Source organism: Chelonia mydas, chromosome 5, assembly GCF_015237465.2.
Source record: "Chelonia mydas isolate rCheMyd1 chromosome 5, rCheMyd1.pri.v2, whole genome shotgun sequence".
NCBI classification, from domain to species: Eukaryota; Metazoa; Chordata; order Testudines; family Cheloniidae; genus Chelonia; species Chelonia mydas.
Window position 1 is genome coordinate 75,129,740 of NC_051245.2, and position 12,250 is coordinate 75,141,989.

Genomic DNA, 12,250 nt, shown 5'->3' on the forward strand with positions numbered 1-12,250 from the left:
TTGCTTGATTTCTAAAGAACTTGCAGCAAAAGCAAAAATCACAGAGTCCTTCGACACTGAATATTGTAACCAGTTTTGATTAATTTCTTCCCCATTAATGAGTTTTCTCTTGTAATGCTGAGCAGAGAATTTTCTTTTATTTCCTTCCTTAGGGAAGAGAAATTCATTAACTTGTTCGGGTCCATGTTCCATGAGAATTTGTCGCACACGGTCATCAATCTGGGCCATGAAGCTGGGTCCCCATACTTAACTTGTTTGTAACTTCCTCATCCTTTTTTTCTTCTATTTCATTTACTTCAATTTCTGCATATCTCTCTTAAGGTGAATAAATTTTCTGCACTTCCATATCAGTCTGATGCTGTGAGCTGCCTTCATCTAGAAGTAAGTTTCCATCACCTTGAGTTTCCAAACTGCTTTTTTGTGGATGTGAGCTACCCTTATCTCGAAGTAACATACCTTCACCCTGATGTTCCAAACTGCTTCCATTCCATGCAGATGTGAGCTAACCTCCTCTCCAAGTAAAATTCCTTCGTCTGGATTCTGTGAACTGCTTCCATCTTTATTTGGATTAAAGAGAAGATGTTTCAGAAAGGATCCCTGCTGTTTTGCTGGCCCTTTTCCTTCTCAGCTTTTTGCTCCTGAGGTTTTCTTTTTTCTCTTTCTGCCATGGGGCATTTGAATATTGTTATGTACTGTGCTCCTGACTGCAAGCATTTTAGCATTAGGGATGGCTGACACACCACGATTGGCAATTTAAACCACATTGCAGCCATCCCAACACATTTTTTCACTGCTTAAAGGTTCAATGATTAGTAACATACACTCACTTACCTATTAAAACAGTTAGTTACAGCATTTACACTGAAACAAAATGACCTTTTTTGACATTATAACCCGACACCGTTTGTTTGGAAAGTAATCCCCTTCCTCACGGTTACCTGCTTGGAGTGTGATGTCATCACTTTCGTAGTCTATTAAGTGTTATCACTGTTACTTTGCTTTTATGGACCTTATTTATTACATGTGAACCAGTTATAACAAAGAAAAGTTCATAATTATACAGCCTGATAATAACGCTAAGGTTTAATAAAGCTTAAAGATACTCACATTTTGGATTTATAATGCTGAAAGACATTTTTTATTCTTTGTCACCAAGAAACACAATTGTCCACAGTATTTGCTCGATTCTTAACCATCTACCTGCGACATGTGTTAAAATGGCCGTTTGACATGTATCAACTTGCGATATCTCCGCTCAACATGAATTTCCGGTATGCGACCTTGATGTATATTTGAGTTAGATGTCACTAGCATTGCAGCTCTTGGTGTTGGTGGATATGTTTCACTGGGGCTGAGTTATTGCTTATCAAAATTGCGGAGTAGGTCATCTTGATGCCATGTCGCAAATTGAAAAAAAAATTCACTAAAATATTTATTTTTGCAGTACATAAAATATTTGACATAATAAATTCTCGGAAATGTAGAGAAATGAATTATATTCATATTCCCTCTGTATGGGCATGGGAATTGAAATAATGACATCTTCATTATTTTATTTGTATTTTAATTTTTCATTTTTTCTTCATTTTTTATTTGATTTTTTCCCTCAAATTTGGCACCCCATTTAACTTGGCACCCTAAGCGACTGCCTAGTTCACCTATATGGATGGGCCACCCCTGCCTAAACCCATATTTTTAAAGTATTTAGGCATTGCAAGGCCTAAGTGACTTACATGGCTAAGTCACTTACGCCAGATCTTCAAAGTATTTAGTTGCCTAACTCCCATTGATTTCAAAATGAGTTGGGCACCATAATACCTTTGATGGTCTAGGCCTTAGGCGTTGCAACAATGAGTGGAGCAATACTTAAATACCTTTAAAAATATCAGCCAAACTGACTCAAACTTTGAAATCACGGGGATGACTCATGCATGAAGTTGAGCATGCGTCTAATGCCTGTAGGATTAGGGCCTAAAACATGCTCCCTTCCAAATGTGCTGAAAGTATCATACTAGAGTCCCGCCAACTATTCTTCTGAATACAGTAAAATAGAGTAGGCTGTCCTATAAAGAAGGTGATTGTGAGGAACTGTGCATTTTTAAAATGAGTATTTATTGAATTCCTAGTCTGTTTTTGGTATTTTTTCCTAAGTTGAAGCAATTCTCTCAGTTGCATCAAATGCCTGCACATATATTGGAATGCTGCCTGTTGTTGTAAAGGCACATCCCTCTGTAACTATAGCCTGACTAAAACAGTAACAGTAAGTTCCTTTACAAAACGACATGTAAACTTGTTTCCCCCCACACATCCCCTAAGAATAGCAGTTGAGAGCTAAGATTCGTCACTGGCATGTGGAGAACTTTAAAATTAGAACTGTCAGCTGTGCTGCTCAGTTTGGAAGTAGAAATCTCTGCCATCTGAACCTTTTTAAAATTCATTCTCAACGCCCTCAGAAATGTCTGATCCTCATATGTTAAGATTCATCACTGAGCATTTTGATAAACTCAGAGGCCTTTCATATTTTCAGATGAGATTGTTTCTACTCAAAACCCAGAAAAGGCATATGACATTTGCAAGAAAAGATAACGTCAATCAGAAGTGAATCCTCATAATAGCATGCTGATCTCAGATTCGTTACTTACATCACAATATCATCTAAGAAGTTTTGGGCAGGGTACAAAGATTTAGGAAACAGTCCTTGCCCCCAAAGAATTTACAATGTAAATAGCTGAAAAAAAATGAAGATTGGATACAACACACAAGCAAATATAGCATGGTGATTACTTACATGCGTCTTTTTAAAACTCCCCTCAACTGATTTACCTAGCTATTGTTAGTTCCTGTAATTTAAAAACAACTGTCTCACCCTGGTTTTCTCCTCTCTTACTGTCATGCCAGATGTCCCAGTCACCACCTACCAACCCCATACTTGAGATACCTCCATTCCATGCTGTCCTCATCCCCATGTATTTAAGGCTGATATAAAAATAACCAGCCAGCCAGCCGGTACACAAATTACTAAGAGTGGTGAAAGAGCCCACCAGCAGATCCTGCTGTTCGCAGACATATTTCCTTATGCTCTTACTGCCTGTGTGAATTGGTAACAACTGTATGACTTCAGCTTTTAATATTCCATTTCCAACACTATTTCAGTGTAAATACTAGATCTCTAGTGATGCGGTTTCTTTCCTCTTTATACAATGATCAACAATACGAAGAATCCGCAGAGCACAGTTGGTCCCAAATAATTGTGTTTGCTAATTATACACAAACATGCAAGACCTTTCTGCTGCTCTTTGTGTTTTCAGGTGGCTTCCAAAACATAGAACATGAGTACCACAAGAGGGATCACAGTCAATTGAAAGAGATACTGCCCTGTTCTTGCACACTCCACATCTCACCTTGTCTTTATTGTAGTAGCTTTATGCCTGCACATAATGGTCTCTGTTAAAATCCTTTCAACACACAAGCCTTCAGAAAATTAATACGCATTTTTCACTGAGGGTGGAGCTGCAAGGTTGTAAAGAGAAAAGGAGGACTTGTGTCACCTTAGAGACGAACACATTTATTTGAGCATAAGCTTTCGTGAGCTACAGCTCACTTCATCGGATGCATTCAGTGGAAAATACAGTGGGGAGATTTTCCACTGAATGCATCCGACGAAGTGAGCTGTTGCTCACGAAAGCTTACGCTCGAATAAATTTGTTCGTCTCTAAGGTGACACAAGTCCTCCTTTTCTTTTGGTGGATACAGACTAACACGGCTGCTACTCTGAAGGTTGTAAGTGTACACCATTGGTTAGTGTCTGTTACATGTCTCCTTCTGTGTCTGATCAACAGAGTATGTGAGTGTTATAGCCCTGAAGTGAAGAGCCTGGCTGTTTAGCTCAAGCTGTAGAGACTCATGCTAGGTTGCCTGGGATTCAAACTGTTGTGGGTTTCAGACAACCTGAATTTCTAATGTAAAAAACAAAAGGAAAAAACACACTTCATAATAAGCTAACGAAATACTGGTAGGCTTTCCTCATACATCAACAATATCAATTACGATAAAGCAGAAGCAGATGAAGTTACAAGTTCCAGAACATATTCTATTTATTAAAATAATCTTACACTTAAAAATATTTAAATAACATTCACAGCACAATTATTATGTTAAACAGTAAAAGCAGCAGCACAGCTTTGCAACTCACAACCCAAAAGCTGCTGTGTTCAAACCTTCAGAGAGCCAGCTGTTTATTTCACATGTCCAAACTTCTGTGCGACTTTATGAACAGGACTGTTAAAAAAAGAAAACAAAAAAGTGTTCCAGATTTCTCTGTATTTGCAAATACATTATTGTAATTACAAGAGTAAACTATTTGTTCATGCGAATTCATAGTTAGGTATCTGTCTAGCCATTTGTGTGCGCAAATCCCCATATTTCACTCACAGCTACAGGAAATGCACGCTCAAAATGCGTACACAAAAACTCTTATTTAAATTGTCCAGTATGTTGTGCTAATGTGCATATTAATTGCAGATGAGTTTCAAATGGAAGTGTGGATGTCCCCGTTTCTCAAGAAGTAACAAAAATAATCTACTATTGCAGGTCATACCCACAAAGACTTTCAAACACACATGACAATTGTCAGTCCAGGAATGTTGTATTGGGAAGGCTGCCAGCTTGTATTCTCTTTTAAAATCAGAGTCTCAAGTACATGTTATTTGGGTGTCCTGGACACCCAGACTCCCATTGAAGAACCACACTATTCATATCTTATGAGCTCTGAAGGGTTACCATTAATCACATCCAACTGTTTTGAGATTTTGTTCCCACCACACAGCTATAGGGTGTTTTTTGCATGTGGCTTAAATGCTTTTATTGAAGATCCTTGCCCCCCTTGATTTTGGTATACAATATATTCAAGATTTGCATAAGTGGAAATGACATCATCGCTAAACAATCCTAACGTGGAAACCATACGTTTTCCATTGACTCTTTAGACGATTGACGTCTCTTCCAACAAATTACAAGCAGTAAACAACAGAACGGTCCCTTTTAAAAAACTCGGGATCAGCGAATACAGTAGTAGGTCATCTGCATGCAGCTTCTGGCCATGAGTCATAGAATAAAAAAAAAATAATGTTCTCTTTTGGCTGATGACCACATCTAATGCTCAAGAGAGTCGTTAATAATTTGACCCAAATTTACGATTGATGAAAAAGTTAAAATTGGATCCCCCCCCCAAAATCAATCATTTGTTGGGTCTTTTCCCAATAGTACCATGGTACAGTACATACAGCACACAAGTAACCCCAAGTGCTACATGCCCAAATATTATTGACAATCCCAAGCCAAGCGCAGTATAACACTTTTGAAAGTTAACAGATCAGGCAAATTACTATAGAGAGATAACACAAAAGAGAAATGAGTAAAGTCCAATATCCTAGAAAAAAAACAAGATTACCTGTATGAACACTATTCTGATTTCCCAACAGTTTGAATCAAATGTTTCTATTGCAAACTGCTCTAAACAAAGATGAAAAATAGAGAAAAACTGCAAGCTCTAAAGTCAGTCGGATTCACTGGTCATCCTGTTCTAATGCACTTGAATCTCTGAAGTTCAACAAATTGATAGTCTTCTGGATATAAAATTGACCCAAGAAAGCAGAATATAGTCTATATTTGTGATAGGTGAATTTGAAAGGATTAGGTTTAAATAGACATCCACAAATTCAGGTGCTTTTTCAAAAAATATCCCTTTCTTTTTTCCTCGAAGCCTCCTTTGCAGGCGTTCTTCCTTCAGAAGACCGATCTCCCTCCTTATTAGTTTTCCAGTTATCTTCCAATAGGGTCATAGACTCTCCTTTCCTGTGATACCAAAACAGGGTACAAATCTGTCCGTACCTGCAATTCTGTATGTATGGATAGGAGCATCTGAAGCAGATGAAGTTGGATTGTCTATGATTGTCTTTATAATGTCAATCACCATCATCACTTTAAGAAAGCAGAGAAACATTATGGAGACCAAAGGATCAAATCAAAAAGTTGGTATATTTTTAACCAGGATGTAATTATCTAAGTCATTGGATACTTTGTTTACTCTATGGCCTAAGGTGCTGAGATTGAGCTATACCACCAGCGCACAGTAAGAAATGGAGGGTAAAGTTAGGAATGGGCAAACTGATTTGGATAAAGAAATCAGCTAAAAACTTTGCACATGACTAACTTTTGGGGGCGGGGGGGGGGGCGGGGGGGATTTGAATAGGTTCAGTTAATATTTGTTTTAAGTTTTCATTTCAGTGCATTTCTACATTTCCAGGGTTTGGCCAAATGCCAAAACACGAGAGAGGATGCCCTTATAATATTTCCAGCCTGACCTGAAGGAGAAGGCCCACAGCTCTCACAAACCTGTTAACCTACTTTCCAGAGGAATCTTGCAAACCTATGAGGTTTGGATACACTGTAGTAAGATAAGATTTAAGGGTGGCATTTTCCAAAGCACTCAGGTGCAACTCTGCTTTCAATGAAGTCAATGATAAACCTCCCACTGCCCTCAATGGGACCAGAGTTAGGCTAATACTGAGTGCTTTGGAAAATCTGGCACAAAGGCTTTTGGTGCTTATCCAAGCATGACAGACTCCTCATAGCTTTTATTGTTGGTCCATCACTAGAAACTATACAGGGCTACCGAATGCTGTGAATTATAGAATCATAGAATATCAGTGTTGGAAGGGACCTCAGGAGATCATCTAGTCCAACCCCCTGCTCAAAGCAGGACCAATCCCCAACTAAATCATCCCAGCCAGGGCTTTGTCAAGCCTGACCTTAAAAATATCTAAGGAAGGAGATTCCACCACCTCCCTAGGTAACCCATTCCAGTGTTTCACCACCCTCCTAGTGAAAACATTTTTCCTAATATCCAACCTAAGCCTCCCGCACTGCAACTTGAGACCATTACTCCTTGTTCTGTCATCAGCTACCACTGAGAACAGTCTAGATCCATCTTCTTTGGAACCCCCTTTCAGGTAGTTGAAAGCAGCTATCAAATCCCCCCTCATTCTTCTCTTCCACAGACTAAACAATCCCAGTTCCCTCAGCCTCTCCTCATAAGTCATGTGTTCCAGTCCCCTAATCATTTTTGTTGCCCTCCGCTGGACTCTTTCCAATTTTTCCACATCCTTCTTGTAGTGTGGGGCCCAAAACGGGACACAGTACTCCAGATGAGGCCAATGTCGAATAGAGGGGAACGATCACGTCCCTCGATCTGCTGGCAATGCCCCTACATATACATCCCAAAATGCCATTGGCCTTCTTGGCAACAAGGACACACTGTTGACTCATATCTGTGAACACACACAGATCATCAGTGCTATAGTATGTTTTTCAGTAACAGTATCCAGGAATAGGGGATTTATTAATTTGTAAGACACTGTTGTAGCAGGGATACACGGATTAATACAAGCATGTTTGACACCTCTCCAAAAATTATAAAGTGGTTATTCTAAATATGCTTCATTGTTTTACCAAGACACTTATTGCCAGTTATTAAGGATCTTATAATTGCCAATACAGTGAGCAATATTCCTTACAAATGTGTTAAATTGTATATCAGAGTAATTGCTGAGTGTTTTTTGCTTTATTGATTTCACATTTGTTATGCTTTCTAAATTAAACTGTGTTATTAACAAGCACTTCTTAATGCTTGAAATTTCAATTTTGTGTTTTATTACTCGGCAAGGCTAAGATCTGCCACTAAGCACAGCAGCCTTTTCAAGTGATATACTCAGTGCCTTTCTGGTGATATAATCAGTGTCTAGTTGTCACAGGTGCAAAGAGGTTAGCCATTATAAAACAGGCCCGCAATTGCTCCAAGTTCTGCACACTGAACTCAAAATCTGTCAGGTTTGTCTTGCTACAGAAAAGCAACATTTTTCAACAAGAAAAGTTAAGTCTGTGTGAGCTTTGAGGTCTGCAGCTGATGTGCATACATCCAAGGAAGCTTTTCAGTCTTTGGAGGGTGCATGTTCATGCAGCCTGAAGCATTGAGAAATGGGTGGGGTTTGTGTTAATGGACATCAGCCCACATGATGCACAGAATTATCAGCTGACTATAAAATGCTATGAGACAGTGCCTGTTTTGTGAATTAAAGTTTTCTATGTTTTAAATATTATGAATTATGTTGAAGTGTAAATAATTGATTTTTCTGATCCCTTGCAATTTGTGGGGGAAAAGAAAAATTCATTTCGAGTTCAATGGAAAACAACATTTTTCAAAAGATTCAGCAAATTGAATAAAATAATTTTGGATCAAAGTGTTTCAGTTTAGAGCATTTTTGATGTTTTTAAAATTTTAAATTAATTTAAAGGAAATTTCTAAACAAAAAGTCATTCTGAACTGAAAAATTGAAACATTTCATTTTTAAATACAACATTTTGACTTTTTAGGAATGTTTCTTTTTTCAACACAGACAATTCAGCAAAGCTTACATGAATTCACAGAACGTTTTGGTGTTGCCAAATCTACATTCGTCACCAAAAACAGTTTCAGCTCAAAAATTTTGCCCAGCTCTAGTCTTTTGTGTGTCTTTGCAGGGAGAACCTTGAACATCATATACAGGAAGAACCTACTGCAATGGGGAAATTGTTAGCTTGCTAAAGCAACGTTTCTCTAGGATGGATGGATGTTTGACTCATATGAACTGGGATACATCTGCATCTACCTGTGTAGAGGTAGAAATATGATTATGTATTGAAGTGTGGTTCTTCTTGGAACAGTGAATGCCTAAACAGGGCATCATGAGGTTCCATATATATATTGAATCTCCAGGTGCCATATAATGCTCAATTACAAATAAAAATTTCCTCCTCCAATTACCAGGCCTGAAAACTCATACTACACTGAATGACAAGATGGGTTCTTTCTTCTGAGTGACCGTCACCAGTAATAAGGATGATGCAAATCAAATTATACTCTTATTATACCCATGCAACCCCATATCTTCAAATTAAGTCTTCAGTTATACCTGTCCAATCAATGTTCTAAATTATACTTGTTACAGAAAATTAAGTGAACCTCACTTTGACAAGAACAAAGTCCTGTATAAAACAAACAGTCTCCATAAACCCAGAGAAACTAGCTGTGGATTCTGGAGAGCTTATTGACCTGTGAGCTATGGAATGACACATTAATTAGGGCTTCGTGAAAGGTGGCTCTTGCTTCATGGGCCTGAGAGCTAGTGACTTCTTGTGTCATACAAAGTTTACAACTACCATATTTAAATATCTGTAACTAAGTCTCTTAGCCTGTATTAGTGCAAGCAACTAGGTGGAATTACACTGAATTTGTCTTGTGTGTATTTCTTATCTTTTTAAAAAATATTTTAATGGTTTGTATGATTTGTAATTCAAGAAGTTCTTCAAACTCATGAGCTAAAGCAGATCTTCATTAAAGCTATTTACTATGCCTGACTTTGCTTTAGCTGTCTTATTCCTTGATGCTGTTTTAGCTGATATGGATATTAGTCTATTTCAAAGTGAAACCTGCATTGAAAATTGTTCTTTTGTTGCATCATCTCAACTGCAGACTCTAATCCCACTCTTGATTTGGTCCCAGTAACAATATCACTATGCTACACACAAATGTATATAAAATACAAAGAAGGTATCTGGGGACCATGAAAACTTGTCTCTTTCAACAGAACAGAATTTCAACAGAAGTTGGTCCAATAAAAGATTTTACCTTTCCCAACTTGTTTCTCATATATCCTAGATTTGACACACTACAACACTGCAAACAAAAAATATATGACACTACAAGAGAAATATTGGCTTCACTTTTCTTCCCTCCCTAATACAGTTTCCTAATCTAGTTTCCTAATCTAACACCTCAGTATGAACCAAGATTTAGCCCTTAATCCTCACCACCTTTCCCAATCTGGCTAGGCTCCCGATAATTTAGAGGAGGCAAGAAGTTTGGAGCTTCCCTCACCTTCCAACCACTGAGCAGAGCAGCTGTTGAGCTGCTCCATGGCTGATATTACAGCCTAAGTCTTCTACTGTACTTGTGCCACAAAAGGGAGCTGATGGATCCACAAAGCAGTATTTCTTTCCATCCTCCACTGTCTCAAAGAATCATTGAGCCTGGCTGTACCAGGACAGTCACAGAGCGGTGATACGTATAGAGGTGGATTCTAGCATGGGCTATTGATTAATATTGCACTTTGGAAATACAGCAGCTCAGTTGTATCAAGAGCCATCCAGACTCAGTGAGAGTCGGGGGAGGATTTGGCCTTAAGTGAACAAATTTATAATCTTTCCATCACAGTTTCCATTTTCAAGACAGCTTCCCAAAGCAATCCATATTTCCAATAGAAAACACACTTATTCTCAGTATTATTCACAAGTTGAATGCTGATGCTTTACACAGTTTTATCTGAGCAATTCAAAGCCAGCCCACCACTGAGTGAACTGTGGTGATCTCGACCATCTCTGAATCAGACAGGGCAAAAGTCATCAGACGAACTCAGTGCACAGGAGCAAAATGTGCTGGACACAAAACTAAAATGAGAGCGGAGGTTTAGAGCCCATGTCATTTATTTGAGCCTTCAGAAGCATGTTTCCTGACTAACTGCTCACTGCTGCTGCAGTCAGCCAGAACGGGATAAAATCGGTTGGAGATGTGTGTGGCCTACTTCTTTCAGTATAGTATTTGAAATGATAGAAATAATGTGGCAACCAGAAAAGAAATATTGCTGTCTCCTTTCTTGTTCAGACACCCAAATCATGGAAATTTACTCCATTTAAACAAAGATCCCTGAATATAAAATGTTAAGGATTTAATAGTTCTGTGACAGATCTTTAACCTGTCAATAATTCACATTTGATAGAGAGTATATATAAAGTTTAGAGGGAGTTATATGAAAATATGAACTCTGTCTCTTTAAAGGCTAACAGTGAGTGGGATTCAAGTTCACATCTCCAGCAAATACAATTAACCTGCTGTAGCATGGTCATTAAATTACAACACAGAATAGACACTTGTAGAATGGGAGATGTTTATTAGGAAATAAGATGTGAAGGTGAAGTTTATAGGCAGTTATAGTGCATATACATCTTTACTTCTTAAGTTATCAAGGAGTATAGGAAATAGCTCTCACTGTTAAAAATGTTCGCCCTATTTCCAGTCTGAATTTCAATGTCCAGCCATCAGATCATGTTATACCTTTTTCTGCTAGATTGAAAAGCCCATTATTCAATATTTGTTCCCCATACTTACAGACTGTAATAAAGTTACCGCTTAACCTGCTCTTTAAACTAAATGGATTGAGCTCCTTGAGTCTATCAGTACAAGCAGAGCCATCCCTAGGCTATGGCAAATTGGGGCGACCGCCCGGGGCCCTGCACTTTGGGGGCCACCGTGCTCCATGAGGACGTGGGCGGGGAAGTGAGGCAGGGGGCAGGTGGAGCCGGGGGAGCACTCCCCAGCAGATAGAAACTTGGCACCTGTGTCCCAGGCCCCACCCTAAGGATGGCCCTGACTAAAAGGCATGTTTTCTAATCTTTTAATCAGTCCTTCTCTGAACTATCTCCAATTCATCATCCTTCTTCAACTGTGGGCACCAGAACTGGACACAGTATTTCAGCAGTGGCTGCACCAATGACAAACACAGAGGTGAAATAACCTCTGTACTCCTACTTGAGATTCTCCTGTTCATGCATCTAAGGACTGCATTAAGCCTTGTGGCCACAGAGTTGTACTGGGAGCTCAGTCCTATCTACTACAACTCCCAAATCTTTTTCATAGTCTCTGCTTCCCAGGACAGAATTCCCCAAAGCGTAAGTATGGCCTACATTTTTTGTTTCTAGATGTATACATTTATATTTAGCCATATATGAATAAAGAGTCAGCAAATATAGGAATTAATGATGATTATCCAAAGCAGCAAACACAATCATGGATGGATTTTAGAAGTATTCAGTAGAATAGAGATTTTATGAGAAAGCTGCATACCCTATCAGAGGGATACCTTTGCGAAGAAGCTTGTAGACCACAAGAAGTGACAAGAATGGAGGGCCAAAGGTTATAAACCTTATTATAGTTACTCAAATGATTGCGTATGGTAATATGATGTAAAGAATTCTGTCCCATGCATAATAGCAAAATAAACATTTACTTCTTGCAAACTATTTGCTAACTTATATTTGAACTAATAGAGTAAAATTCTGATAATGACTAATGGCAAATTTTTGGCTGAAATCTTAATTT

The 12,250-nt window shown here is 38.5% G+C and overlaps 1 long non-coding RNA gene across 1 annotated transcript; it reads right to left on the bottom strand.

Moving 5' to 3' along the window:
- Nucleotides 1-337: 337 nt before the first annotated feature.
- Nucleotides 338-550, bottom strand: LOC122466043. The gene is made up of 2 exons (XR_006291251.1): nucleotides 508-550; nucleotides 338-436 (listed from the first exon to the last, which is right to left on the bottom strand). It is a non-coding gene; the product is annotated as an uncharacterized LOC122466043 (long non-coding RNA).
- Nucleotides 551-12,250: the final 11,700 nt, after the last annotated feature.